The sequence below is a fragment of the Canis lupus genome, chromosome 26 (assembly GCF_048164855.1).
Source record: "Canis lupus baileyi chromosome 26, mCanLup2.hap1, whole genome shotgun sequence".
In the NCBI taxonomy this organism is placed as follows: domain Eukaryota; kingdom Metazoa; phylum Chordata; class Mammalia; order Carnivora; family Canidae; genus Canis; species Canis lupus.
Window position 1 is genome coordinate 41837850 of NC_132863.1, and position 25278 is coordinate 41863127.

Genomic DNA, 25278 nt, shown 5'->3' on the forward strand with positions numbered 1-25278 from the left:
AAACCCCAAGACAAACAGAAGTCTTATTCCCGCTTATGAAGTCAAGTGTAGAGAGCTGACTAGTTACTGTGGGTGTAATTGCCACAAGCCCAAGTTAGGTCAATTGCTAATATATATTTGGGGGATGAAAAAAGATTTGGGACTCATATATTCAGCAGAATTTAAGTCAAATGCAGCCCCAGATTTCAAACTGCTAAGAGGAAATATTTATCATCATGAAAGGTATATTCAGTATAGATAACGTTTCCTTCCCTCCTGCCCAGCTATTGTAACAAGGAGACTTTAGAATGAGGATAATCAATATAATATTTATAATATTTAGTATTCTGTGATCATCAAACCAAATTAGATCCCTTGTTAAAATCCTTCATAGCAATGGCTTTTTTTTTCCCCTTCCTTCCTTCTTTTCTTTTCTTCTTCTTTTTTTTTTTTTTTTTGGTTTTTTGGTTGGTTGGTTGGTTAGTTTTTATTTTTCATGGCACTTAGTGCTACTTGTAATTATATATTTATTTGGCTGTGTTTTCATTCATTTGTTGATTCAACAAATAGGTACTGAGTACCAACTCTGTACCTCATGCCGTGCCAGGCATGAGCGTTGCGGCTGTGTGTTCAACAGGACTTCACAGACTGAAAGTCTGGTGGGTAGACAATAAAAGGACAATAAACCCATAAGTCAGGCCATTTCTGATAGTTCAAGGCAGCATGGTGCAGTGGTTAGGAACACAGAGCTTGGAGCAAGACAACCTGACCTTGACCCTTCTCTCTGCTTCTCCTTGCTGTGTGTCCTTGCATGAGTTAACTAGGCTCTCTGTGCCTCCCAGGCCTGCTACGGGGACTCAATGAGTAAGGCTTATAAAACAGTAGGAACAATGTCTGGCTCCTTATTAGGAATATCTAGGTGCTCATTAAGCCCACACACATAGGGTTCAATGCAATGAACAAAAGTAAATTGGTAACGTAACAGGGGCCAGGGTAGTGGGGGCAGGAGGCAGCCATGCTAGGTAGGGTGGTTCTGGGACGAAGTAACAATTGATGCAGACCGGGAAGGCAAAACACAACGTTTAGCTTCTGTGTCCCTTCCCCAGTACATTCTAAGCATCATGAGGCCAGGAACTATCTTTATCTTTGTATCTTCTGTTCTCACTGTGCTGTTTGCATTTATCAGGTGCTGATTATTAGTTGTGGGGTGGAGGGAGGAAATAATCATTCAAAACTAGCCCTCACCCAGCAGGCCCTGAGCTAGGCAGGTGCCCACGGCATTACTAAGCCTCTTAAGAGCCTTGTTTTATTGATAATGATGAAAGTCAACCATTATCTAGCACGTTCGCAGTTCCCAGCACTGTTTCCCAAGCACGCTCCCTGTATTGTTCAGCTGATCCCTGCAGCACCCCCGTGGAATGGGTGTTCTCACCATCTTTCTGGATAGGAGGAAGCGGAGGTTGAATTACTTTCCAAAGGTCACCCAGTTAATGATGGCAGAGGCAAGATTCAAACACAGGCTGCCCAGGCTCCTAACTACTGGAATGTTCTGCATATTATCACCTCCCCTTTGATTTTTTTTTTAATTTTTATTTCTTTTTATTTATGATAGTCACAGAAAGAGAGAGAGAGAGAGAGAGAGAGAGAGGCAGAGACACAGGCAGAGGGAGAAGCAGGCTCCATGCACCGGGAGCCCGACGTGGGATTCGACCCCGGGTCTCCAGGATCGCGCCCTGGGCCAAAGGCAGGCGCCAAACCGCTGTGCCACCCAGGGATCCCTCACCTCGCCTTTGAAAGGAAAGAATGAAGTCCCCAAAACGCACCCAGGAGAGACAGCCAGAAAATGGCAGAGTCAGGGGCTGACCCAGAGGACGCCTGGTCCCAGAAGGAGGGCTCTCTCAGACACTCCAGACACCTGCTGCCCTGAGACCTAAAAGTTTCTTTTTTACACACACACATAATGGATGTTTGATGAGCCACAGGCTCATCAGCTTTGGAAGCTTTCAGAATAAAACCTAGGACGTTCGATTTCTGGTTGAAAGCAGCCAATGCTCCTCCAAGGATTCCCATGGGCTTCTGGCCCACAGTATGAGGTTTCATGCCCTGGGTCATCAGAAATTTCAGAGGCCAAAAAAGAGTCATAGATCTCACCACCTGGCTCCTTTGGGGGAAATTTGATAGATAACAGAATCTGGGGATTTTATATGGTTTCTAATCGTACCAGGTAATAAAGCCGAGCACTTCCTAAAACATACCAGACACTAGTTACTTTGCCATTGTTCTTATTTATAAAATCCATGACATGTGTGCTTACTATAGACCACCACTTCCATCTATAAACGGGGCATTATGAATATAACATGGAATCATCAACAGCCCGGGGGTGTGCAAACAGCAGCTGTAGGACAAATCCAGCCTGTCGCCTCTATTAGTGTGGCCAGCGAGCTAAGCACGGGCTTTACGTGTATGAAGAGTTGGGGGAAACAATCAGAAGAGGAATCGTAGATTGTGACACAGGAAAATTACACGAAATCCAAATGTAACCTGTAAGTAGAAGAAAATGAAAGATAGCCAGGCCCATTCATTCATGTCCTATCTGCATGGGGCTGCTCACACGCTACCAAGGCAGAGCCACATAGTTTCCACAGAGACTATATGGTCTAAAAAGCCTAAGATATTCACTAACTGGCCCTTTCCAGAAAGTTTATCAAGAGATCACCCTGAGTAATATACACCTAGTTTGCCAATAAGGGGATCAAGGCAGCACAGAGTGTTGCCATAGTAAGACTGGCCAGGATTTTTTTTTTTAAAGATTTATTTATTTATGATAGACAGAGAGAGAGAGAGAGGCAGAGACACAGGAGGAGGGAGAAGCAGGCTCCATGCCAGGAGCCCGACGTGGGACTCGATCCCAGGACTCCAGGATCGTGCCCTGGGCCAAAGGCAGGCGCCAAACCCCTGAGCCACCCAGGGATCCCCAATTGACCAGGATTTTTACCAAATACTCTAGGTAAAAATAATGATGACAACTCTACCAACCACAGTGGTGGACAACATCGTGACAACAACAACATAATTGCTGAGGGTGTACCGTGAGTTGACAAACTGTCCAAAGGGTTTTACTTATAGTAAACTCATTGATTTGCAGCAAATCAGCAAGGCAGGAGTATCTTTCTTACAGTGTTACAGACGAGGAAACTGAGGTTAGTAGGTTAAATGCCTTGACCAAGGTCACGCACCAGGATAAGACCCATGGGAGATTACGTCACCACCTGAATCCAGCTGTCTACAAAATGAAAAAGGAGTCACCAAGGGGTCTGCAAACTTTTCAAGCTCTCCTTATTCAGTTCAGATTCAGTGAAATTTGGGGGCTACCTAAAAAAAATGTTTGAGGTCATGAAAAATCTTTGGGCTGCAAGAAGTGTGAGGCCAGGGCTCTGTTTTTCTGAATGTTGCACATTTGACGTAGCCTCTTGGCGAACTCAGGGCCAAGTGGATGGAAAGAAGGACCCTGCATTTGCCCGTTGTTCGCAGGGACAACCTGGATTCAGTTAGGATTGCTTCCCGCCAGCAGGTGTAACATAGGTGTTGTGAAATCGGTCCTGCTCTTCCTCCTTCAGGTTTTGTGAAGAGCAGGATTTACGGGGAGACAAGAACAAAAGGTTCCTGCCACCTATTGGCCATTGTCAGTATCAGCAGAAATGAATATGTTGGGCCTACAGGGTGAGGTCAGAATGTTTGGGGAAATCCAGGGGAGCGATTTCACATTTAGCATTTACATCTTCTGTTAGAAGTGGGCACGAGCGTGGCAAGTCCTCCCATGCCCACGTGATGGTACAGCTAAGAAAATAATCCTGATAATCACATCTGCTGGGGAGGGAGAGCTAGCCATGTGTGGGCCCAGTGCTGAACACTCTGGGTGGAGAGCCACGTGGCGATTAGGACAAGGATGTGAGTGACCCTGGGCAAGGTACCGAGCCTCAGTGGGCCTCAGTTTCCTCTTCTGTAAAATGGAGATGACAATAGCACCCCCCCCCCCCTTTAAGAGGTCATTGCAAGAATTAAATGAATTACTACGTGCAAGGTGCCGGGAAGAAGGCCAGGCACATGGTGGGCACCGTACAGGTGATAGCCATGGGGCACCTGGGTGGCTCAATGGTGGAGTGTCTACCTTTAGCTCAGGTCGTGATCCCGTGGTCCTGGGATCGAGCCCTGCATCTCCCCCTGCCTGTGTCTCTCTCTGCCTCTCTCTCTGTGTCTCTCATGAAGAAATAAAAAAAATCTTTAAACCATACCAAAACAAAACAAAAAAAGCAAGTGGTAGCCATGATTAGGGGTGTCATCCTTATTCCCATGCAGATTTTCAAGCAGCTTCCCCCAAAGCTCCCTGAGAGTGGGAAGCAGCTGAGGAACTTGGCACCACCTCTGATTCCCAACATTCTTCCACCGAAAAGCCGGGGTGGAGCCCTGGATCTGTGTTTTTAGTAAATACACAGGGGAGTCTCATGGTCAGGCGTATGTGGAAGACCCCGGGATGGTGAGCATCTGTCCCAGCTGTCCTGGGAAAGAAGGTGCTTGGGGTGCAGGACTTTCATGCTAAAACCAGGAAAGCCCCGGGCACACGGGGACGAGCTGATCTCCCTAGGACCCAGCTCAGGGACCCTGGGCAGCAGGGCCTCTTCACCCCTAGTTGACGGATGGCAAAACTGAATCTCAGGATGGTTCAGACAATACTTCTTGTCTGTGATGGAGTTTTTTCTGGTGTCCAACAAACGAGAAAAATTAATCGGATCAGATTTTCATCAAGGAAGCAGTATTCATCTGAAAGAGCCAGTTTTTATTTTGAAAAACAACAACAAAGTTTGAAGGTGATGCCCTTTCTTTCGCGAACCAATGGTGTTAGTTGTTTTATTTTTAATGACCTATCCTGACATTAAACACCAGCCACGCCATATGGCGGGGCGTCCTGTTTTTGAAATTAGACTCATGTTTGAGGCCTTAGCATTTTGAGAACACAGGGTCAAGCCTCTGCAAGGGGGTGGTTCAGATAGAAAGTCCTTTGACTTCTCCACTTCCGGCCCTGTCCCGGAGGCCGCAGTCAGTGGACGCAGGAGAAGGGGGATGGGGGGTGGATTTAAAATCCCTGTGCCTGGGCCCCCGCTGGACTGGATCCCTTAGATTCTCCAGGGTGGGGTCCAGGGCACCCGTACACTTGCAAGATCTCCAGCGATTTCTGTGGCAGCCAGGGTGGCTGTTGTGGATATTTTAGGGGTGCACGAGCCCCCCACCCAGGGCCAGGGACCTCCCCCAGATGCTGCCTACCCCGACACACAGAACACGAGATTCTCAGATGGAGGAAGGGCCTCCGCCTTCAGGCCCCACAAAGCATCCTCAGCCCAGGCATCTGACGACCTCCCCAACCCTGCCAGGGCACTCTGTGGGTCCTCTGTTCTCCTAGCCTGTGAACGCAGGGGAACCTGGGTCTCCGGCTGTCCTTCCCTGGGAGTGGGTGCTCCAGCCAGGCTCACCCTCCCAGGCGGCACAGGCCCCACGGGAAGAGGGAGAGGGTTGCCGGAGTTGGGAGCAATCTCTCTCTCCTGCTTGTCTGGGCGCCCCCACCTGCCCCTGAGAAAAAGGCCTCACTCCAGGCTCTGGGCAAGGCACTGGGCCCTCCGGATGCATTTTTCTTGTGGCAAACCCCAGTGCTCCTAATGATGACAACGACGAACAGGCTTGGAGGGTTGTCTCTGGGCCGCGCACTCCTGATCTGCGTGCCTCGACTTCCCCTGGTCCCTGCAACAGCCCTCTGGGTTAGACGCTCAATTTTCTGATGAGAACCTGAGGACAGAGAGGCTGTGGCACTTGCCCAGCAGCCCTTGCTCATCACTGTTCTGCGGGGAAGGTTCAATGAGGGAGATGTGTGCCCGGCATGGAGCCAGCGCCCGACAAGTGGGAGAGAGAGCGGTACACCCTAATTCTCTAGGACTATACATTAACTATTTTGGATCTTGTGGTATTTGTCGATGACTTACATTATTATAGCAAAATGTTTTCTTGGGGCGCCTGGGTGGCTCAGTGAATTAAGTGTCCAACTCTTGATTTGGGCTCCGGCCATGATCTCGGGCTTGTGAGATCGAGTCCCGTGTCCTGCTGTGCACTGGGCGGTGGAGTCTGCTTAAGATTCTCTCTCTCCCTCTCCTTCTGCCCCACTCACGATCTCTCTCTCTCTCTCTCTCTATCTCTCCCCCCAGCCAATATCTGTTCTCTTTAGAAATATGCTTCTCTTTGTTTCTTACAATAACTTGAGAGCAGTGTTTCTAGAGCAGGGGGCTGCATTGCCCTCCAGGAGACATTCCTGATGGTCACAGCTCAGGGGCGCTGCTCCTGGCACCCAGCGAGTGGAGACCAGGGACGCTGCTGAACACCCTGCACTCCACAGGACGGCCCCCAGTCTGGAGGTTGAGGGACCCTGCTCTAGGGGCCGGACTCATAGTGTCCTCCCCATGCTTACGGTGTAGCATCCCCTAGTGACCTACATTTCTGAGGAGCTGGCTGCAGGAACTAGTCCCTGGTTGTGACACAGAGTAAACTCTGTCCTGGGTTCACGTCCTGGCTCCCACCAGCCGTCTGCCTTTGCTTCAGCTCCTGGCCTGTAAGGATGAGGGTAGAGGAAAGATCCTGACAGGTTCATCCTCAACGCTCTCATGTGCTGATAAAAATAATGCAGTCCACATGGTGCTTAGCCCAGTGGCTGGTGTACAGCAGTCAAGCACTAAGGATTAGCCCTTGTTATAAAGGCCAAATAAAATGTGCTGTACCTTCATAATAATAATACTTAGCATTTCTTTTTTTTTAAGATTTTTAAATTTATTTATTCATAAGAGACACACAGAGAGAGGCAGAGGGAGAAGCAGGCTCCCTGCAATAAGCCTGATGCTATCCCAGGGCCCCGGGATCATGACCTGAGCCAAAGGCAGACGCTCAACCACTGGCCATCCAGGCTTCCCTGATACCTAGTATTTCTACAGAGTTGACTCATTGCTGGATATTGCTCTGAATGCTTTCTTATTTTGACATATCACATCCTCACAAGAACTCCACGAGTCACATATTGATATTATCCCATTTTACAGATGCAGAGCCTGCATGCAGGGAGCCTATGTTCCTTACCTGAACTACTGAACTACTTCCTCCTCCAAACTCTCTTTTTTTTCTTTTTTTTTTAATTTTTCTTTTTTTTAATTTATTTATGATAATCACAGAGAGAGAGAGAGAGAGAGGCAGAGACATAGGCAGAGGGAGAAGCAGGCTCCATGCACCGGGAGCCTGATGTGGGATTCGATCCCGGGTCTCCAGGATCACACCCTGGGCCAAAGGCAGGCGCCAAACCGCTGCGCCACCCAGGGATCCCTCCTCCAAACTCTCATAGTGAAGAGAATCCTAACTCCTACTGAGTCTGCATTTGGAGATAAAAATCTCTAAGGAAGTAATCCAGGTTAGAGGAGGTTAGTGGGGTGGGGCCCCGGTCTTATAGGATTAGTGTCTCTGGAGGAGGAGTCACTGGGAGAGCTCATTCTCTACCACGTGAGGACACACAAGAGGGCAGCAGAGCCGGAAAGCCAGGAAGGGAGGTCCCACCAGAATCAGAGTCTGCCAAGACCTTCATCACGGACTTCTAGGCTCCAGAACTGTGAGAAAATAAGTATCTGTTAAGTCACCCAGTCTATGGCATTTTTGTTGTGGCGGCATGAGCTGACTAATACAGATTGTCTGCTGCTGAGTCCATAACTCAGGCTTTAGCCCCTGGCACCTTGGTTCAAACTCTCAACTTTCCATTTTCTTAAGGTTTTATGTACTTATTTTATTTAGAGAGAGAAAGCAAGCAAGCAAGGGGAGGGGCAGAGCGAGAGGGAGAAAGAGTCTCAAGCAGACACGGTGCTGAGCATGGGGCCCAGCGTGGGGCTCCAACTCGCGACCCTGAGATCCCGACCTGCGCCGAAACCAAGAGTCCACCACGTAACCGACCGAGCCGCCAGGCGCCCCTCAACTTTCTATTTCCTACCTTTTACTATGTCCTCTGCCAGGTAACTTATGCTTTTATTTTATTTTTTGTTTATATATAATGTAATACAACTTAGAATATAAAATATTGCAGATCTGTGCAATAAGAAATTAAAATCACAACTTGTCAAGGAGTGTGGTCTGATCTAAAGTCAATGCACACTTTGGGAGGAATGCAATCATCTTTGTGCAAAGATTTAGCACAAGGGCATGGCAGGAGTCAGGTGAGAAAACGTTCCTTTTCCTTCCCAAAGCTATTTATTTCTCTTATTAATGTTATGACCCCATTAGCTCGGTGTTCTGATCCGTGGGTGACTTAGTTACCCCGGAAGCTGCCCTCGAACTCCTCCTCTTTTACACCAAGGACTGGTGTTCATGTGGCCTCCTTGCAGTTAGCGGTTACCAACAAGCTCTCCTCCAGGGAATGGATTAAACACCAGGCAAGAGGCAAGCTGCCCTGGAGAAAGCACTTCTGAAGCTGCCTTGCCAGCAAGGAGCTAAATGACTGTCAAACAGAAGGGGGAGGTTCTCGAATCGTGGAATGGTGACAGAATTAGTCACCAAGTAAGCAGAAACACCTTTGACCGATGCGATGGAATGTGGGCAAACTGTGGCTTCTCCTCACCACCCAGCTGAGGGCAAAGCCAACAGAGCCATCTGGCACACCCGGCAGGACAAGCCCTCTGCCCCCCAATTCCAAAGGCAGGGTCAAAATGAGTAAAGAGACCAGCCCAGCCCCACCAGGTCCCATGATCCTGCATCTGCCTGCGTCCTCCAGCGCGGTACTGGGAGTGGTAAGATACTCTGAGGGCCGCCATGTGTGGTGGCACAGGTTGCCTCCTGCACAAGGGGGCATGTGAGGACTGAAACCCGCCCTTCACTGTGCTCCCCAAGCCTCACACCCTAGTACAGGACTGGGTGGGCCCAGGGGGGACGAGGTGCCTTTATCAAAATCACGTTGGCATTTCAGGAAAGCTTGGTCATTGAGGTCTTGCTGTTGGAACGCTCGGTTACATTTGTACCAACGGTCATGTGTCTAGAAGGCTTAGAGCTTCCCATCCTGCTCTTAGTGTTACAGTAAATGTCTTTATGCTAATAGGGTAGCAGGTGGCACTATCTGAAGGCTGACTCTGCGCCAGGCGGGGTCAGGATTAGGGTAAGGCCAGAGAGGCATCCAGGTACAAAATGCGAGGGGGAGGCATTCCTCTCAGGTCTGGGCAGGTCCAGAATCTGCACTTGGGAATGAGCGTCCCCTCCCCACTGGATTTTGCCCCCAGGCGCCTTGTTTGCTTCACCGTAGTCCTGGCCCTGGGGCTAGGAGCTATGGTTGCATTGCCCCTATTTTTCCTGACAGCACCCCATTATTCTCCTATTGCACAGATAAAGAAACTGAGGCTCAGTGATGCAGTCCCCTCACCTCCAGAATGCAAACCCCATGAGGACAGGTGCCTTGCTTGTCCTGCTTGTCTTTAATTGGCGTTGATGGTTAAATGCATGAAGAAGAGGAACTCTCGTCCCCCTAGATCAGAGAGCTGTAAGGAGGCAGAGATGGAGTCGGATGTGGTTCCAGGGACTCAGGCTGGCACATCCTAAACTATTCCCAGTGTGGGGCAGAGGTGAGAGAAGCTGCCAACAGTGCGACAATCAGCAAATGTGTCACTCCAGCAGGTCGCATGAGCCCGCGTGGAGCGGATCCCCGACCCTCCCTGGGCCTGCCGGGCCCATCCCTCTCTGCGAGCATCTGCTGTCCTGGGAAACCAGCCAGGCTGGGCTCTCACCGGCCGCTCGCTCTGCAGAAGCACATGCCTTCGTGGTAGAAAGACAACCAGCCATTCCTGAGTTTAAGAAATCTGGGGCAAAACAGAATCCTCCACGACTCGGGACTCTGGCTTGTTACCCTCAATCCCCCTTAAATAGAAAATGTCTTTAGTGCGTCCCTCTCTTGGCTTGTTTAGGGGCAAAGCAGGACATCTGTACCCCAGGCCTGAAGCCAGTGGTGTCCCAGCAGGTCCCCACAGATGCTGGGTAAGCCAGGCACTTGCCCCTCGTGTAAAATTTAAGGGGGTGGGGGCGCCAGAAAGCTCAAGCTTTCAAGATGAATAATATATTTTAACGCAACATTTTATTTAGATTTTTAAAACAGATTTTATTTATTTATTCATGAGAGACACACAGAGTGAGGCAGAGACACAGGCAGAGGGAGAAGCAGGCTCTCTGTGGGGAGCCCGATGGGGGACTTGATCCCAGGACCCCGGGATCATGCCCTGAGCCAAAGGCAGATGCTCAACCACTGAGACACCCAGGTGCCCTTTAACACAGTATCTTAAAAAACACAATCTCGCTGTTACTGATCCTATCTTTACTTAACATGTGATTTTGTTCATTGTGGATGTTTCAGCATTAATTTTCAATTTTTAAATATTGCTAATTTTTACTTAGTGACTAAAATCTAATTTATCTTGGGCGGCTCAGTCGGTTAAGCATCCAACTATTGATTTCGGCTCAGGTCCTGATCTCAGGGTTGTGAGATCGAGTCCCATGTCGGGCTACACGCTGGGTGTGGAGTCTGCTGAAGATTCCCTCTCCCTCTCCCCCCGGCTCCCCACCTGCCCCCCTCAAGTAAATATGTATAATTTATCTTGACGACTGGGTTTCTTGGTGTCTCTTAAATTCTGCACTCCTGTGCGTTCCTCGCTCACGTCACTCAAATCCTGAACGGATGGGCTCTCAGTTCCATTCTGTGAGACCCAGAAGGAGTTCCTGCCCCGCCTCGTCTCCAGAATCGTAAAACAGAGACGATGATGACAGTAGAAATAAGAGCTAGTATTGATCAAGCGCACGGGTGTCCCACGCATTAGTCTCAACCCTCACAAAGTATGCTTGGATCTGGACGCTACGATCGGGCTCATTTTGCAGACGAGGAAATGAAGCTCAGAGAGGTGAAGCAACCCGCCCCGGGGCACCCAGCCAGCCGGTGGCATCTGGCCCCAGGGCACCCACCCTCTAATCACCTTGACTCTTCGAGGCAGAAGGAGTCTCAGAGGGCGATGCCAACCTCTGGAGTCCTGCAGCTCGGATTTGAATCCAGCACCTACCTCGAAGGATGGTTTTGAACGTCAAACAAGACGAAAGAGCCAGATTCAGCAAGGAGTCTCGCTCCCTGTCTCCTCCACTGCCTTGGACCATGCCCTTTGGCACTGACTCGCAGTCAGCTCTGCTACGGGGGACTCTTGTCCTGACGGTGGTCCCTACACCACATAGCATACCCCTGCATCTGCTGATTTTTTGAAAAAAATGTTATTCATGAGAGACACAGAGAGAGACAGAGAGACAGAGACAGGCAGAGGGAGAAGCAGGCTCCATGCAGGGAGCCCGACGTGGGACTCGACCCCGGGGCCACGCCCTGGTCCAAGGCAGGCGCTCAACCACTGAGCCACCGGGGCGCCCCTGCATCTGCTGGTGTTTTACCCCACGTCTCACACTTGCAATGGCTCTCAACGGGTCCACGCCAGCTGGAGCTCTTTCTGCTGCTTCCACCCGCCGCGGCCTACGTTGCCATGTTTCCTTCTATAACCCACTTAGGTAAGGCTGTCTGTGGATCCATTTCACAGACGGTGAAACTGAGGCCCACTCGTACCCAAGTCCACACCGCGAATCGGTGGCAGAGCTGGGGTCACAGTCCATCCTCTCTGATGCCCACCTTCCATATTTCGCCACGTGCCACAAACAACGAGCCTGATCGGGAAGCCGTTACCTGTCGGGCCCCTGGCGGGCGTGTCGGCAGTGCCCTGTGTCCCCTGGGGCTGCTCCTGCTCGGGGTGCCTCGTCTCCGGCTGCCGCTGCGCCGCGCTGGGCCGTCCACTGAGCCGGGCTCCGCGCCCTCTGCTCCCTCCTCCGGAGCCTGCGGGCTGAACACACAGAGCAAGGCAAACACAGGCAGGGTGGGGCGTCCCTCTCCGAGGATCGTCCCACGGAAGCAGGTGCCCTTCCTGGATTCGGGGGCTGTTCTCGCCTCTCCAATCACAACCCGGCACCCGACTCCTCTCACACCTGATTCCTCTCGCACTAATGCCTCCCTGGCACTCCAGGCATCCTGTCCCTGTCCCCTCACCCACTGCACCTGCTCACGTTGACCTGGGTCGCCACCTCCCTTCCCTAGTAACCACGGGCCATGGTCAGAGCAGGGAAAACACGTCCTGTCTGCCTTTCACCTGCATTTTTTTCTAGAACACCACCTCCACCACCGCCTAACCACCTGATGGGAAGGAACTAGCACGTCACCCACCGTCCCAGTCACAGAAACATGACTCCCATAGGGCTTTGGACAGCGGAAAGCAGGTAACCTAGAGGTGGCTTATTGCTCTGAAGACAGAGCACGACATTGGAGAGGGCATTCTTCTTCTCTGAAGGCTGGAAATTCAAGACAGCCTGCTTAATTTATTTAATTTCCGCAAGGATGTTTATGAAAAGTGTCTCACAAGGACACATGAAATCCGGTATGGGAGAGTAACTTAAAAATAGCAAAAGAAAACAGAGAAGTAAGAGTGAGTACATCAGTGGAACCCGGTTCAGAGACAAACACGCATGTTGGCTTACAGGCTTGCGGTGGTGGCGTCGCAGATGTGGGAAGCAGATGAGCTTCCCAACAGCCAATGCAAAAAGGGAAGCGTGGCAAATGCTATTTGGTGTTCTTGAGAAAACACGCAGGAGAAATGCAGGCTACTAATTCACATTAGTGAATTATTTATTCACTAATGTGCTCACCCAAGCGCCCATCATGGATACTTGCTGAGCACCAGGCTACATGTAGGCCTGGGTTTAGAACGGCGAGGAAGGGAGGCCCTGTCCCCTCACCCCCTGGGCTCATTGTAATTGAACACAGAGTCCTACAAATAAACATAGAATTACAGAGTGTGATCCTCATCATGAAACAAAGCCAAGGCTGCTGAGAGAGAGAAACAGGGAAAGCCAGAGAAAGCCCCTTTCAGAGAGCAACATTTAAGGGACAAACATACTATTTAAACAGATACTGAATTCACAATCGCATGCCCCACAGCGAGGGCTGTAAACCCAATTCTAGCTCAGAGCTCTATCTTTATTTATTTATTTATTTATTTTCTAGAGCTCTATCTTTAAATCTGGAATGTAATAAATCCAATTATCAAGCATCTGTCACACACACGCACACACACACACGCACGCACACACACAGAGTCACAGAGGCGGTCTGGGCCCGAGGCTCAGGAGGTTGGGTTCCAGGCCTGGGCTCAGATAGTGACTCGGACTGACCGGCTGTGTGACAGTGAGCAGCCACTTTGCCTCCCTCCCCCCGCCCCCCAGTCTCTGTTGTCCCCAGTGGCTGCGAGCACCTTTGTGTTTATCTTGTGCTTGTCTTTGAACCCCCCACACCCCCACCCCTCCCGCCCCCATCTCCTGCCCATTTTCCTGCCACAAAGGAGGTGCTTGACTAGTGCTCCTTGTTGGGACTGGCTCACTCTTAACAGCTGTGACAATAACTGCCATGTGCATGGCATTTTAGTCTTTAAGGGGGTGAGCAACTGGGGCCATTAAGCATCATCGTCACCCAGGCAGGACACTTAGCTGCGTGTCTGGCATAGCATCCCTGTCATCCGTGTTAACGCAGGAGTGGTGGCGGCAGGCCTGGCTCTGTGATTTGCAGGAGCCGGTACAAGAGGAAAATGCAAAGCCATTTGTTCTATAAGCGGGCAAGGTACCGTTGGTGGTGCTAAAATAGAAAGCATTTTCTTTTTTATCCCATAGTCTTTCTCTCTCTGTGTGTCTCTCGGCTTCCTACGTGTTTCCCTTGCCATTCAAAGTCGTTCTGAGGAAAAATTAAAATGTTAAATCACTAGCATGCATCTTACGACTCCTTGGGATTCTGTGCAATGTGCGTTTTAAGTGCAACGCGTTCACGAGCAGAATCCCAGAAATCACACAACTGGTATTTTGTAGCTCGGATATGCATATGCATTTCGTTCTTCCTCAAAGTACATGCCACGAAAAAAAAAAAAGTACATGCCACTCACACGTACGTGGTGGTGTTTGCCTCACTTGTAGATGCTCGCACGTCCTGCCGCACGCTCCACCTTCAGTTTGCTGCGGAATACAGGAAGGCTTAGAGGGGAAAGAAGCCCTGGATTGCCCTCTCGGTGGCAGCATTTTTCAGCACGTTGGCTGTTGGAGGGAGGTGACACGAGGAAGAAAAGATGGGCGAGGGTTCTTTTGCTGTTCACCTTTTCAAGAATGTGTTGCCCTCTTTGCGCATTTGAAACGATTTTTTTAAATTTTTTATTTATTTATGATAGTCACAGAGAGAGAGAGAGAGGCAGAGACATAGGCAGAGGGAGAAGCAAGCTCCAAGCACCGGGAGCCCTATGTGGGATTTGATCCCGGGTCTCCAGGATCGCGCCCTGGGCCAAAAGCAGGCACTAAACCGCTGCGCCACCCAGGGATCCCTTGAGACGATTTCTGATTGGAATAGAAAGCACGGCTTCTCAGGGCTGTCACTGGCCCTGCAAACCCAGTTGTGGATGTGACACACTGATCTCGTCCTCACTCTGAGGCTGGCTGGTCACCCACCCGTCGTGGGTCCTCTAGGATTCTCTGCCGGGGGTGTCACGAGTGGGACGGCCTTGGACGGTGGGCCTGTGCATTGCAACGTGACTTCTCTGCTCACAGATACACCTCAGGGACCATCGGCTTTTTTTTTTTTTAATATTTTATTTATTTATTCATGAGAGACACAGAGACAGAGAGAGAGGCAGAGACACAGGCAGAGGGAGAAGCAGGCTCCACGCAGGGAGCCCGATGCGGGACTCGATCCCAGGTCTCCAGGATCAGGCCCTGGGCCCAAGGCGGCGCCAAACCGCTGAGCCACCCGGGCTGCCGACCATCAGCTTTTTAAAAGGACTTTCCCTTTATCCCGAGCGCTCACAGGCCTCACATGCACACCTGCCCCCACCATCAACATCCCCCACCAGAGGGATACTTCTGTTACAGACGATGAACCTACCTGGACACATCACAATCACCCAGAGCACGGAGTTTACATTAGAGTTCACTCTTTTTTTTTTTTTTAAATGTTATTTATTTATTTATTTATTTGGGAGAAAAAGAGAGAGAGAGCATAAGCAGGGTGAGCAGCAGGCAGAGGGTTAAGGAGACACAGACTCCCCACCGAGCCCCCATGTGGGGCTCGATCCCAGGATCTTGGGATCATGACCTGAGCTGAGGGCTTAACTGACTGAGCCAGCCAGGTGCCTCCCAGAGCTCACTCTTGATGCTACACATCCTGTGGGGTTGGGCGAATGTATAACGACACAGATCTGCTCTTGATCCATGCAGAGTAACGCCACTGCCCTAAAGATCCTCTGTACTCGGCCTATGCATTCCCCTCAAACCCCCCCAGAAACTATTATTATCATTATTTTTTTAACATCCCATCCTTTTGCCTGTTTCAGAGCGTCAGATAGTTGGGCTCACACAAGATGCGGCCTTTCCAGACTGGCTTCTCTCACTTAGTAATTTGCATTTAAGTCTTCTCCATGCCTCTCATGGCTTTGATGGCTCGTTTCTTTTTAATGCCAAATGACAAATATAATCATTGTAGTATTCACCTGCTGAGGACCTCTTGATTATGCTCAAGGTTTGGCAATTATGAATAAAGTTGCTATAAACATCCACGAGCAGGTGTTTGTGCGGACGTAAACTTTCAACTCCTTTGGGCAAACACCGAGGAGCACAGAAGCTGGACCCTGTGGTCAGAGTGTGTTTCGTTTTATAAGAAATCACCAGCTCGTCTTGCAGAGCGTCTGCACCATTTGCTCTCACCCTAGCAGCGGGCAAGAGTCACCCTCGCCAGCATGTGGTCCCATCAGGGTGCTGAGTCCGCCTGTTCTCATAGGGTGTCCCATCAGATTTGGCTTTCCCGACACAAGTTCAAAGATAAAGTTATTAAGAAGTTCAAAACGCTGACCACAGAGCAAGAAGCCAAGCTCGGGGTCCTGACTGGAGGTAGCAGCGAGTCCTCAGAAGTATAAATTTTTGGTGAAAGCATTTGCTCTCCAGTGTCCACACCGCAGGAGTTCATTCACTGGAAAAGGGTTGTCCTCAGCCAGACATACTTCAGGGGGTGCTCACCATCACATCTCCTGACTCGGTTTGCCTCTTAATCTTCTTGCTTTACAATCTCCACCCCTCTTCAAATGTTGACAGACTCATAAGGTTGTCAGAAATCAAACTGCTTTCCCAGAATCTGGATTGGAGTTGGTCGCTGGGTCCCAAAGGGTCCCCTGGAAATCTGAATCTGGAGCCTGTCCAGTGCCCTTTCCAGGCCTCTGCCCCTCCAGCCTTGCCAGCACCCCCTCCTCTGTGCAGGCCTTTCACACTCCGAGCCAAGTTCAGCCAAGTCTGTGATCACAGAGCCAGAGGGGGGCATGGCCCAGACACTACAGTGTGGTCATGAGTGCCCACCCTCCTTCGGCTGAGACAGGAAATCTAATATGCACTTTTGTTTTTTTTTTTGTTTTTTGTTTTTTTTTTTGCATCCACCTATCAATGGGTATTTTTCATATATTATCCATTGTGCTCCTTATAATCCTGACATGGTGACTATCTACTTGGGTAAGGAGGAAACAGGCTCGGAGAAGAATAATGTCTTGTCCCAAATCAAACCATGGAATGAGGCTGTAGTCAAGTTCCCAAGGCAAAACCCAGTGCCCAACCTTGGTTAGAAACCCAGGCTCTGGGGCAGCCTGGGTGGCTCAGTGGTTTAGTGCTGCCTTCAGCCTAGGGTGTAATCCTGGAGACCCAGGATCGAGTCCCACGTGGGGCTCCCTGCATGCAGCCTGCTTCTCCCTCTGCCTGTGTCTCTGTCTCTCTCTCTGTGTCTCTCATGAATAAATAAATAAAATCTTAAAAAAAAAAAAAAAGAATCCTGGCTTCAGTAGCTGATGAGCTGTGTGACTTTGGGCAGGTGACTTACCCTCTCTGTGCTTCAGTTTGATCATCTGTAGAATGAAGATATTGGCAGCATCCAAGACACAGAGATGTTGTAAGATTTAGATGAGATAATTCACAGAGAATACTCGGCACAATGCCTAGTACCTAGTACGCTTAATAAAATGATATAGTCACTAAAGGGTAGGGTTATGGTTTAAACTCATGCATCTGACTTCAGGACCTGTGCTCTTAATAGCTACATTTTTTTTTAAGATTTTATTTATTTATTCATGAGAGACACAGAGAGAGGCAGAGACACAGGCAGAAGGAGAGGCAGGCTCCCAGAGGGGAGCCCAATGCCGGACTCGATCGCAGAACCCCAGGATCACGACCTGAGCGAAAGGCAGATGCTCAACCACTGAGGCACCCAGGTGCCCTTTAACAGCTAGATTTTCACCATGCATATAGAAAAATATATCCGTACATGCTTAAAGAAACAAAAAGGCACGAACACATGTGATTAAAGGGAAGGGAAAAATAGTAACAAAGCCCACACGTGATCCAAAACCCACATGCAGACTGCCGTGAATGTTGATCACCTGACTGTGCTCGTCTGTGTGAAATCTCTGTCTTTGTTTTTTTGGTTGTTTTTTTTGTCTCATTTAAATGCAATTTGCCAACACATACTACGCCATTAGTTTCAGATGTGGTTTTCAATAATTCACAAGTTGCATATAACACCCCATGCTCAGCCCATCCTATGCCCTCCTTAATGCCCGTCACCCAGTCACCCCATTCCTCCACCCACCTTCCCTCCAGCGACCCTCAGCTTGTTTCCCAGAGTTTTCATGGCTTGTCTTCCTCTCTGATTCCCCCCCGTCGGTTTCCCCATCCTTCCCTTTATGGTCCCTTGCACTATTTCTCATATGCTGCATATGTGTGAGACCATATGAAATCTGTGTCTGGATCAAACTTTGAAGGTGAGCGATTTGGGGAACCACACCGGATGCATCCTCCTATCTAATGCTTTGACTCCTTTTTTTTTTTTTTTTTTTTTAAGGATTTTTATTTATTTATTCATGAGAGACACAGAGAGAGGCAGAGACACAGGCAGAGGGAGAAGCAGGCTCCATGCAGGGAGCCCGACGTGGGACTCCATCCCAGGACCCCTGGATCACGCCCTGAGCCAAAGGCAGGTGCTAAACTGCTGAGCCCCCTGGGGGTCTCTAATCCCCACTGGAGCGTGAGAACGCGTCGTAAAGGACAGGCCAGGGCAACATTCCCATTCAAGGCACAGGTTTCTCATTCAGCCCGTCTCTGGCCCCGTGACAGTGTCCCCCGTGACAGTGCCACACTGATGTCACCTGCAAAGACCATCTTTGCCATTTCCCCTCATCCAGAACCTACCGTGCGTGATTTAGTGTTATTTCCTGGCCTCTAGGAGGGGGTCGCAATGAGCAGGGGGTGAAGGGGGCAGGGCCCTGGCATCAGATGCCCAGCTTGGCTCCCGGCTCCTGCTCCCGGGCCGTGTGGAGTGGACCAGCTGGGGCTGGCCCCCGCGACGGCCGCATCAGAGCTACCTGTTGTCACCATCTGTCACCGAGCCCACAGAGGTGACTAAGATGGACAAGACCACGACGCAGCCACATATTCAGAGACTCAACTAGTCTTCCCACTGCTGCGCACCTCCTTTCATTGCAAAATTAGCCTCTTACTTGCTTACACCCGTAGGCCTCGTGCTTAGCTGAGTGCCAGCCAGGAGTCAGCGCTCGCCTCCCTTATTCAACGGATCGTGGTGTGCCGAGTACAATATGGTGTGGGCCACACTCAGGGGTGGATCCTTGTGCTGCCTCAGATTTGCCATGTGAATGTGCACGAGTTTCTTAAACTCCCTGGGACTATTTCCCCGATGGGATAGAGGAACACCTGGCGTATGTAAAATGTTATCACAGCGCCTGGTACAGAACTTGTGACATCTATCAGCAGAGGGCAGCTCCTGTCTAGTATTATTATTAGCAATATCACTGAGGTTGGGGACAAGCACTACGGAAAGGAAGAAGCCACCTGTGTGGCTGGAGGGAGGGCTCTCTCAGCTTCAGTGATATTTGGGACCAGATCATTCTTCGTTGCGGGGGCCTCCTGGGCAATACGGGATGTTTAGCAGCATTTTTGGCCTTACCAGATGCTAGTAGCATCTCTCTTCCCCAGCGGTGACAAGCCAAAATGTACCTGGACATTCCCAAATGACCCCCAGGGTGCAAAATCGCCTGAGCTGAGAACCACTGGGCAGAAGGGTGGGTGAGTTTGGTGACCTCTTTGCAGAGTATGTACTATCTCTTGAAACCAGACCAGAGGATGGAGGATAGATATTCTGGAGAGGGGCAAGAGGCAGGGAGGTATATAGGCTCTGGGGTTATCTGGCCACCCAGGGGGAACGCAGGACATGACGACTAGGGTTGTTAGCATCCCAAGTCACACCAGAGAATAAGGGTGTGAACGTGCCCAGACCGGGAGAGCTTGACCCTCATGCTCACAGTCTGGGCTTTCTTCTCAAGGGCGACCAGAGGTGTTTAAACTGGAGAGGGGCGATCCCTGGATGGCGCAGCGGTTTAGCGCCTGCCTTTGCCCCAGGGCACGATCCTGGAGACCCGGGATCGAATCCCACATCGGGCTCCCGGTGCATGGAGCCTGCTTCTCCCTCTGCCTATGTCTCTGCATCTCTCTCTCTCTCTCTCTCTCTCTCTCTCTCTCTCTGTGACTATAATAAATAAATAAAAAATTAAAAAAAAAAAAAACTGGAGAGGGACTTGGGATAGTGTCGGCCAGATTAAAATAATAAAATTGTGACACCTGCTACAACCCTAAAGACATTATGTTCAGCAGAATACATCAGCCACAAAAGGACAAACGTTGTGTGATGCCACTTACACGAGGCACCTAGGACACTCCAATTCACAGAGGCCGCGGATGGTGGCGGCCGGCCCTTGGGGACGAGAGGTGGGCGGTTTTTGCTTCATGGGGACAGAGTTAAGTTTGGGAGGATAAGACAGTTCTGGGGATGGATGACGGCGAGGGTCACACAGGGATGCGACTGTACTTAACACCACTGGACGGTACACTTAAAAATGGTAAAAATGGTAAATTTTGTGTTCCGTGTATTTTATCACAATAAGAAAATACAGAACGGGTGTTAAGTCTGAATTTCTAAGAAAATAAGAACATGAATGAACGATCATGATAGAAGTCTAGAAGTTTTAAAAGTATATCCCAAACATTGCATGGGTGTAGTGGGAGTGTGTCCCGTGCGCCGTGTGGGGTGTGCTCACACTAGACGATTATTTGCTGTTTATCTGTATTTGAAATTTAACTGAGTGTCCTATATTTTTATTTGCCAAAAGTGGCGACTATAATTTGGGGCCATTCCCGAGGAGGAACCCGAGGAGAGGGAACGATGACTGGCAACCCAGCGAGGATGCATTTAGCCACCAGGAGCAGGAAACTGACAGTGGCTTAGGTACAAGGACACTTCTGGCTTCGTAAACAGGAAATCCAGAGGAAGGCGCTTCCTTGGCTGGCTCACCAGTTCAGCAGGATCTTCAGGCTTTTAGGAAAAAGTCTCAATAAATGTTAGCTGATAATTTTGTGAAGTGTGGCTCACTTTCACGTGATCCAGCACTCCGTGGAGACGGAATCCTTGCCACTTAGGGTTCTGCGTTCCGAAAGAGAGGGGCCACGTTAGCATCCTTATGACGGCGCTGTCCAGAAAGGAGATCTAGATCTCACGGGTCCTAGTCTAGATTTGGGCACTAGATTTGAGTGTCAACCGATTGGGCGGTCACCCAGTCTAACCCGTGTGACTTTGCAAGACGAGACTGGGCTCCCACACCAGCTCCAAGGCTTCCCCACCCCTGTGCTTGACTCCATCTCCAGGGAGGTCAAGGCCATGGGAGGGACAGCACAGCCTGGAGAGGCCACCGGCAAAGTGCACAGATTGGCATGAACCGGCAAGGAAATCAGCCTGTGTTAGAGCCCTCCCACGACTTCAGGCATCGGCCTCTCTCTTCCAATCATCAGAATGAATGGCTTCCATGCTAAATTGTATTCTTGGGGGTGGCAAGAGGAGCGGAGTCTGTTTTCTGCCATTTTTCTAGCTTGTTCCAAGGCTTCACCCCAGTGCACACGGGATAAAGTAAAACTGTGCAGCCACTGCAATGCTGGTGACGCGCTCTGCGGCAAGAGACGTGGGTCAGAAAGCTGTTTTAGATTAGAAGCATCTGTAAATACTCCTGCACATAGAGCTGGAAATACGGTATGATGAGGTGCTAATAATTTTCCCTCATCGTGTGGATTCTTGGGAGGCTTTCCTTCCTGCCCTGGATGAAACGAGGGGCACTAAGCACAGACATGAGGGCAGGCAGGGTCTGTTGTGTTTTCTCTTCCTACTTTCAGGAAAGTGGGTGGGATTTCCTGAGCATCTGTGTCAGTTGACATCCTTGGTCTTCTCCTCTCCATTTTAGAGCAAATGTGAGCTACATGATGGGAGCTGCCGGGAGATGCTTCCAGAATAGAGAGGAGGTTACTGTGCCAGAGAGACACAGGCAGCCACTGTGCTCACTGTGGCTCTGTGAGCGGAAGGGGCATTTGTAACCCTAGGAGCTGTGACCCCACCTCCCCCCCCCCCCAGTCTTAAATATGGGTAAGGATTTCTATGTCAACTACTTCGCTTTTTTTTCACTTTTTTAATATTAGCGCTTCAGATCCAAGATGATCTTCCCAAGGCACAGCTTCTACATTTTTCTCTCCCCTTCCTGATCAATTAGCTTATTCCCATCACTGTAGTGAAAGTGAGAACATCTTCAGGAAGCGTCCTCCACTCTGCCCAGAATACATCCCATGAGAGCCCAGAGCGAATTGCACAGGACCCTGATTTTCATATTTGCATGGGACCCGTAGACCCGAGTCTCAGGGTGAGGGGAGCAGAGAGCGGAGCGCCAGCTGTCTTCATGCAGGGCTGAGTGGTGTGCAGACCCCATCCCTTCCTCCTGGGAAGAAGAGTTCCTGCTGACTTAAGATCAGCCTGGTGTCATGGTCATCGACAACGTAGCAGTGAACAGAGCCTACGCTAGATGAAGCGAGTTTCTAAAGGGTCTCTCTACAGAGGCTCAGGGGACAGACAGAGGGACAGGGTTCTAATCCCAACTGTGTCACTGACAACCATGTGGCCGTGGTGCCCTGCCCAGACCACCCCTCAGGGCCAGCTGCTCATTCTCCAGCTTCTGGAAGGGTTCGGCTGTAGATGGCTCTTTCTCTTGGGTACCAGCCCTCTCCCCAGACCATGCTCCTTCCTCTGGCAGTTGGCTTCCAGTGATTCGTTGGGATAGAGATGTAAAGACCCGGTCACCCTGCTTCAGTGGGCGCAGTTGTCAAGGGTTGACTCGGCCTGGAGCTCCCCATCTGATTGAGGGCACGGTGTGACCATTGTGTCTCTCCCGCTGCCCAATCCCACTTTCTTCTCTCCCTCTCAAGGTGGTTCACGACAGCGTATCCGGATGAGCTCCCTGCAGACCAACCCCCATCTCAGAATCTACCGCCCATGGGATCACTCTGTGATGACGGCCTTCGGAAAGTTGATTTTTTACATTGAAACGAGCATGAGAAAATTAGAATAATTTGGAAGGTCATCTAAAGAAATGCAAACAAACAACAACAGTGGAGTTAGCTGGCCCAGGCCACCCCCTGAGGGCTGCACACTTGCTCGTGTATAAGGTAGCCGGGGATTCTCAGAGTGGGGTCCAGGAATCCGTGGATATCCTCGACCCTCTCAGGGAGTCCATGAAGTCGTACAGTCCTCGTTAGGATTCTGACTGGCTGTTTGTCTTTTCCGCTCTCATCCCCTTACAGGTGTAGACAGAACTAAAAGTTCATCGATAAGGTTTCAGATTTCACACCGCAACTGACTTTAGGAAACTACCACTTGTCAAATGTAGGATCATGGAGCACTTCATTATTTGAAAAGGCTATTAAGATACTTCTTCCACTTCCATATACAGAACTGTATGGGGCTGGATTTTCTTCGTGTACTTGAACCCAAACCACTTATGGAAACACACTGAGTGCAGAAGCAGAGATGAGAATCCAGCTGTTTTCCATTAGGGTAGAAATTAAAGAGATTTGCAACAATGTAAAGCCGTGCCATATTTTCTTCGCCTTTTCCCCCCCTCTATTTTGGAACCAACCAAATAGCTTTGTTGGAAACTATTGGAAAAATAGCTATTTTTCATCAAAATGTTACTTTTGTTAACATGGAATGGGTTATTATTATTTTAAAATGAAATAATGTTTTAAAATTCTTAGTGTTAACTTCTAATATGGTTGACATCGATAGCTCTAACGGAAATAAATAAAAGCATGTTGGAGTCCTCAAGAATTTTTAACAGTGTGAAGAGTTCTGAAGATCAAAACTTAAAAAATGACTCCTTTCCCTCCCCCTCCCCATTACAGAGGGAATAGATGTTCCTTATTAAATATACAGGGAACAACATATAAAAGAAACAATAATCTATAATCCTATCACTGAGAAATACTCTCTCTTTTAGCATTTCTCTTTTTCCATATCAATATCACATGTATACTAATGATTCTGAAAAACTGTATGAAAGCCAACACTTTGCTTGTTTACCATTCTATACAATGCCAAATATGCCGTTTAAAATAGGGTCAGGTGTCTCTTTGAGGGGCTGTGCTCCAGATAAATTAACCACCTGGGTTATTTAAATGTTGGACATTTAAATGTTTGACACACTACATGTTCTGCTGTTATAAACACGGCAGAGATGAACATCCTTGCAGCAATACTAATGCAACCATGTTCTGGAGTTTTCCCTTAGAAGCATTTCTCAGATGTTAAAGTGTTGGATCAAAGAGTAGTAATTTTTTAAAAGATTTTATTTATTTATTTATTCATGAGAGACATATATAGAGAGAGGCAGAGACACAGGCAGAGGGAGAAGCAGGGGCCTCACAGCAAAGCCTGATGTGGGGCTTGATCCCAGATTCCAGGATCACAACCTGAGCTAAAGGCAGATGCTCAACCACTGAGTCACTCAGGCATTCCAAGAGTAGTAATGTTTTAAAAGTGTCTGATATAAAAAAAAATAAAAAAATAAAAGTGTCTGATATATATGTATATATATATTTATATGTATATTATATATTTATATGTATACATATATTTGGTTTTATATATATACATATAATATATAATATATATTAATATAATATATTATAAAAGTGTCTGATACATAAATATTTATATGTATACATATATTTGGCTTTATATATACATATATATTATATATACATATATAATATATTAATATAATATATATGTATGTAAAATGCATATATGTATATATAATATATTAATATATATAATAATATATATAATATATATGTATATATAAAACCAAATATATATGTGTATATAAATATATGTTATATATTATTATATTATAATATATAATACATATAAATAATATATGTAAATATATATTTATATATTATATATCAGGCATATATTTGGTTTTATATATATATGTATGTATATATGTACCTATATGTATGTATACATATATATAAAACCAAATAACTCTCCAACCAAATGACCTCCTGGGAGCCAGGGGCTGGGTCTCTATACTCAAACCTGTATTTCCACAGGCAGATGGATGGGTAAACAAACACATCAGTGTGTGAGAAGGACTGTTCTTTGTGTACAGGTTAAAATTGGGCATTAGCAGCTAAAAGATTATTTTGTATTTGGTTAGTAAAAAAAAGATGATCTCTCATCAGTATTGTCTTGTGAGTTTTTCCCTTGGCAACATGAGGTTGAATGTGTTGTCATGTGCTTACTGGACATTTGTCTTTATTCTTTGTCAGCTGCCCACACAACTGAGTCCTGACACCCGACTTCTTTCTTTGGCCAGCACTCAAGCTCCGCACCGATCGGGCTTCATTACTCATCCAAGGTAGAGTACGAGCAAATTGCACGAGGGTAATGATCTTAGTGACTCATTCTCCATGATGTTGCAGAGGAAAGAGTGTTTTTAAGTTTTTTAATTTTTATTTATTTTTATTTTAAAAAAATATGTGTTTATTTTAGGGAGAGAGACAGAAAGGGGGAGAGGGAGAGAGAGTCTTAAGAAGACTCTGTGCTGAGTGTAGAGCTCACACGGGGCTGGATCTCATGACCCTGAGATCACCACCCTGACTGAAACCCAA

General features: G+C 48.5%; 1 protein-coding gene across 5 annotated transcripts in view; it reads right to left on the reverse strand.

Annotated features, from left to right (window-relative positions):
• The window catches only part of BCAS1 (brain enriched myelin associated protein 1), a 97550-nt gene extending 85558 nt beyond the window's left edge, over nucleotides 1-11992 (reverse strand). Inside the window, exon 1 of one of the 5 annotated variants that reach the window (XM_072801463.1) lies at nucleotides 11795-11992. The gene's annotated coding sequence lies outside the window, so the exon portion shown is untranslated. The remainder of the gene's footprint in view (nucleotides 1-11794) is intronic. The other 4 variants (XM_072801464.1, XM_072801466.1, XM_072801465.1 and 1 more) reach the window with 4 other exon arrangements.
• Nucleotides 11993-25278: the final 13286 nt, after the last annotated feature.